General features: G+C 41.0%; 1 protein-coding gene across 8 annotated transcripts in view; it reads left to right on the top strand.

The window, feature by feature from the left end:
• prdm2a (PR domain containing 2, with ZNF domain a) overlaps positions 1-6,000 on the top strand; it is a 144,859-nt gene that overhangs the window by 88,079 nt on the left and 50,780 nt on the right. The window lies entirely within an intron of this gene.

Raw genomic sequence — 6,000 nt, 5'->3', positions numbered from 1 at the left:
CTACTAACCTCATCCCGCCCCCTTGACCTGTCTGTCCTCCCTGGACTGACCTATCCCCTCCCTACCTCCCCACCTACACTCACCTCCACTGGCTCCATCCCCGCCTCCTTTGACCTGCCTGTCTCCTCTCCACCTATCTTCTCCTATATCCATCTTCTATCCGCCTCCCCCTCTCTCCCTATTTATTTCAGAACCCCCTTCCCCTCCCCCATTTCTGAAGAAGGGCCTAGGCCCGAAACGTCAGCCTTCCTGCTCCTCTGATGCTGCTTGGCCTGCTGTGTTCATCCAGCTCTACACCTTGTTATCTCAGAGTATGAAACCAGTCAGTTTGAACTCTTGTTCCATAAGCTTCTAAGGAAAGAACATCAGGCGTGGTTTTAAAAAATAAAAAGCTGTCCATCACCATTATGCTATTGGCTAAGACCAATTTCATTCCTAAAATATAGTAAAATTTGGTTCCGTCTCCTTTTCAAGCAGCACGTTCTAAATTCAGTTCTTTTGCCTATCATCTTGAATCTGCGCCCTCTGGTTACTGATCTTCAGCTACTGATAAAACATTTCTTGTTTACTCTATTAAAATCATTCATGACACCTTTATCAGTCTCTTAACCTTCTGTCTTCCAGGAAGAATAGTCCCATCATCTTTAGTCTCTTCACATAACCTTATTCTTGTATGATTCTCAAATTTTGCCTGCAGTGTATTCTAGGCTTGATGTTTTCTTTCTTGAGTATGGTGCATGGCTGTATCGAATCAGAAACATTAACCATCATTGCGTTGTCACTTCATTTTTTTTGTTTTAGTTTTTCTAGAATAGGATGCTGTGGAAAAATTGATAATCTTTTCGTGAAAGATGATAGTAATAGCATACCCAGATGCCCTGCATCAAGTAAACCCAAACGCTGCAGCAGTCTGTGTATAGAACAGGAAGATGGGTGCAGCTTCATTTTTAGTCCAATAGTCTTGTATAAATTACATTGTTCATTTTAGAAATTAAATCCAATTTAAAACCAGTGTATAAATCAAGACTTTGTTGAGACCAAGTACTACAATAATTTTGGATCTGTGAAGATATATAACTGTCTATTAGAAAAATATAAGTCTGTATAGGCTGCCCTCTGTTTCAATAACTGATGGATTTAACCTAAGCATTGTCACTCCTGGTTGAGAAGGCAGGGCCTTGATAGTGACCCCACCAGGTACAGGAATTGAGCCCATGCTGTTTGCATCAAACTACATCGCAAACCAGCTATTCATCCAGTTGAGCTAGATGTCCCCCACCATAGATGCCACAGAGAAGGCCACAACCAATGGTAACGAAATGTTGATATTGCAGTGACTGTGAGTCTATATTGATGAATAATATGAGCCCATGGTAGATTTGCTGCAAGATTACAGTTGTAGTAATTGATAAAGAAAGGTGAGAGTTGATAAACTGGACTTGTTGGTGAAGTTCTTTTTAAAGGCACAACAATTGTTAGTTAGCATTTGTTTCAGGGAAGGTGGTGTCTAACTAACTTGAATTTTTTGAGAGGTAAGAATATCTGTGCTCTGTAAACATTTAATTTTTAGGTATGTTACAACTCTGTATGGATAAAACAGTGTTAAAATGATTTTGGCTTTACTACAACATTTCCCATAGAATTGCTCATGATGAGTTGGAAGTTTTATAATTAGTGTTTTATATCTAGCAGTCTTGTCAGAAACTCCAACTTATCTACAATGAAGCTGTAGGATATGAAGCACTAGGAAGAGAACTGAGGCTGGGACCGTATGGTTTAGGAGCACTGGAAAAAATTTTTTGGAAATGGTGGAAAGCTTCCTGGAACCTGGCCAGATTGGAATGCTCATTCCAGTGGAACGTCTGTGACTGGAAGCTTTGGGTTGTCCAACTTGGGTAGCACCAGAAATGTGGTTAGTGGCTTGTGAGCACTTAAGTAGTCTAGGAGTTCTGTCCTTTTGCTCCTTGGAAAACACTTTCTCAGATCTTTTTCATTCATTCAAGGGAAGACAGCATTTATTACCCTTAAAGGTAATTGGGATGAGCAATAATTGCAAACCTTGCCCATGTTGTTCGCATTCCAGGAGCAAATAAAGGATCTAGAAAGAGGGTTTTGAAGTTTACTTCAACAGGTGGTGGTGTGGGAAGGATCTGAAGATTTCAGAACATTTTGGAGCATTACTGGTGCTACTGGAGGCACTCTCAGATTTTGCAGTATAGCCAGGAAGTGCAAAGGAGAGTTGGAGCTCAAACTGCCTGAATCCTTTTTGAATTGTTAAGTGTCACGTTTCTGCTATGTTCTGATGTAAAAACATCTTCCTCCCAAGCCTAACGGCAGCTTCAGGTATGCACCACCACGTTCCCAGTTGTCAACAATTCAATTTCGTCGGGTAATATTCTGATTGACGTGTTTGTGAAAAAAATACTTTGTGTTGTTTTAATATAATACCATTATTGATCCATTAATTCTTAGTAAAATGGCACCAAAGTATTGTGAGTTAACTGATGTGCAATCTAAGGAAGTAGATCTAAATGATCTCCAGTAAGTTGAATTTTCATTAAGTTGTACATTACCTTGCTGAATCATTTTTTGAGAGGGTGAGGAAGAATTGAAGTAAAGTTTTCCTATGTATGTAGCTGCTATTTAAAGACCGTATGCATTGCTTTTGCTTTTGTAAAAATGTTTTTACATGTTAGTGCTGACCTTGTAAGAGAATATATTTTCTCCTCAGTTTTTACCCAAGTTTCTTGATCCCATCCCCTGAAAATGCTGACTGTCAATTTGGTGGATGTCAGTATTCCAGCATTTTGAACTATTCGTCATTCTTCACAGAAGTCCAGGCTCTCGAGTTTTGGAGAAATAGAGTAATATAGTATGAAAACAGATCCTTTGGTCTAATTTGTCCATGCCAACCAGGTTTCCTAAACTGAACTAGTCCCATTTCTGAATTCCTATCCCAAGTCCCATTCCTAACCCTAACCCTAACCCTAACCCTATCCCATTTCTCATTTTCTGAAGAAGGGTCTAGGCCCGAAACGTCAGCTTTCCTGCTCCTCTGATGCTGCTTGGCCTGCTGTGTTCATCCAGCTCTACACTTTGTTATCCCATTTGCCCTGCACATGGCCCATATCCTTCTAAACTTTTCCTATCCATATACTTGTCCAAATGCCTTTTAAATGTTGTTAATGTACCTGCCTCAACCATTTCTGCTGGCAGCTCATTCCATATGTGTGCCACCCTCTGTGTAAAAAAAAACAAAAAAACTTGCCCCTCAGATTCCCATGTATTTTTTCCCCTCTTAGCTTAAACTGATGCCTTCTAGTCCTCAATACACCAATCCTGGGAAAAAGACTAAGTGCATTCACCCTATCCATGCCTGTCATGATCTTATACACTTCTATAAGATTCCCCTCTCAGTTTCCTACACTCTAAAGAAAAGAGTCCTAGCTTGTCCACCCTCTCCCTATAACTCGGTCCCTTCTGGCAACATCCTTGTAAATTTCTGCTATACTGTTTCCAGTTTAATAACATCCTTCCTATAGCAAAGTGACCAAAACTGAACACAATACTCAGTGTGGCCTCGCCAACATCCTGTACAACGGCAACGTAACTTCCCAACTTCTATACTCAGTGCCCTGACTGATGAAGGCCAGTGTGCCAAAAGCCTTGTTCACTGCCCTGCCCACCTGTGACTTCACTTTCAGAGAACCATGCACCTGAACTCCAATGTCCCTCTGTTCCACTACACTACTTAAGGCCCTACCATTCATAATGAAACTCCTACCTTGATTTGACTTCCCAAAATGCAACACCTCACACTTACCTATATTAAGCTCCATTTGCCATTTTTTGGCCCACTTCCCCAACTGATCAAGATCCTGCTGCAATTTCTGATAACCCTCCTCACTGTCTATGATACCTCCTGTTTTTGTGTCCTCTACAAACTTACTAATCATGCCTTGTACATTCTCATCCAAATCCTTGATATAAATAACAAACAGCAATGGGCCCAGCACCCACCCCTGAGGCACACCACTAGTCAGAGGCCTCCAGTCCAACAAGCTTCCTCCTACTAATACCTTCTGCTTCCTGCCATCAAGCCAATTGTGTATCCAATTTGCCAGCTGTCCCTGGATTCCATCAAAGGCCTGACTGAAATCCATATAGACTACATCTACCACCCTGCCCTCATCAACCTGCCTGGTCACTTCATCAAAGAACTCTAGTAAAATTTGTGAGGGATGATCTCCCATGCACGAAGCCATGCTTACTACTCCTAATCAAACCCTGTCTTTCCAAATGCATGTATATCTTATCCCTCAGAATCTTCTCAAGTAACTGACCTACCATAAATGTTAGGCCTACTGGTCTGTTGTTCCCAGGGTTTTCTTTGCAGCCCTTCTTGAATAAGGGCACAACATTTGCTACCGTCCAGTCTTCTGGGACCTCATCCGTGGCTGACCATGATACAAATACATCAACCAGGCCCCAGCAATTACTTCTCAAGCCTTCCTGAAGAATAACCGAATAGAATTAGAGAGATTATGACACTGGAGGCCATTCGGTCAATTGAGTGTGGGCATCTCCATAAAGTACTGCTAGCTGTTCCATTCCCCATTCTTTCTCTGGAGTTATGCACTGAATTAGTCACACTCATGAGTGGTGCAGTAACTTATTAAATCTAACTCTTAAGAAAGTCCTTAAAGCTACAAGGTCAAATCAATATTTAATTGATCCACTTTTTATAGACTATTTAAAATAAAAAAAAATGCCTATTGCATTCATTGAGATTATTTGAAGTCAAAGTTTCAAAGAAATTACATGTGCACAGAATGCTAAAATGGAGTAATTTTATGGACTTGAGGTAGAGTTGATGGTTGTCATACTCCTCTGTGGAGTAATCTCCTATTAAAGCATAATGATTGACTGCCTGTTAAAAGTTCAATTTGGTCAATTTGAATCTTTGCCTAGTCAGAAAATTTCTCTCCTATCTTCTCTCCCACCAGTTTACTTCCTTTGTGGGTAAGCATTTCATTTTTTTTGTTTCTGTATTTTTCTCATTGAGCAAGTCAATTAATGGACCAGATGTACCAATTCTTTGCCTATTCAGACAAACTTTGTCATTAGTGTGAACCCTGTGATACTTAGCCACTAATGTCCTTCAGACATCACTATTTCAGGATTGTATTATCCATTTGTTTCTTTATTAATCCTGACACCTCCTTGGAAAGTGCACACTAGGTGGGATACGGCTCAGCTGTGATTTTTTTAATATGTTGTTCACTAGTCTGCTCCATATTCTTATGGATAACATATGATTGCTTGAGTCTATTAGTAGAAGACTGCTGAAGCTGCAGTGTTGCTAGACTGGAAGACATCCTCACTAGTCCTAAAACTAGCATGAAACTGATGACATCTGCTTACAGCGGCACGGTGGCTCAGTGGTTACCGCTGCTGCCTCCGGACCCAGGTTCAATTCCACCCTCTGGAGACTGTGGATTTTGCACATTCTTCCCGCGTTTGCATGGGTTTCCGTCTGGTTCTGTAGTTTCCTCCCACAGTCCAAAGATGTGCAGGTTAGGTGGATTGGCTATGCTAAATTGCCCGTAATGTCCATGGGTGTGTAAATTAGGTGGATTGGACATGGGAAATGCAAGGTTACAGGTGAAGGGTAGGAGTGGGATACTGTTCGGAGGGGTGGTGTGTCTTGTTGGGCTGAATGGCCTGTTTCCACACTGTAGGGATTCTATGATACAGGATCTCTGTAAACCTTTCCCTGAAGTGTGCAATGTCAGAAACTTCCTGCACCTGAGTACACTGTAGGGGATCGAATGGATCATCCATGAAATTTTTCTTCACATCCTCCCCTTGCACCTTAAGAGCCGTCACATTTGGCAGAGTTGCACAAGGGTAATGAATTTATACATTAGTCGTCAGTTCTTTTTTTTGTTTTGGCGTAAGTTTTACCAAAATATCCTTAAGCTGAATTCATTTGAAAGA

This window comes from Rhincodon typus, chromosome 31 (genome assembly GCF_021869965.1).
Source record: "Rhincodon typus isolate 14 chromosome 31, sRhiTyp1.1, whole genome shotgun sequence".
NCBI classification, from domain to species: domain Eukaryota; kingdom Metazoa; phylum Chordata; class Chondrichthyes; order Orectolobiformes; family Rhincodontidae; genus Rhincodon; species Rhincodon typus.
The sequence above is the reverse complement of the archived record's forward strand: the minus strand, read 5'-3'. Positions and strand labels throughout refer to the sequence as shown.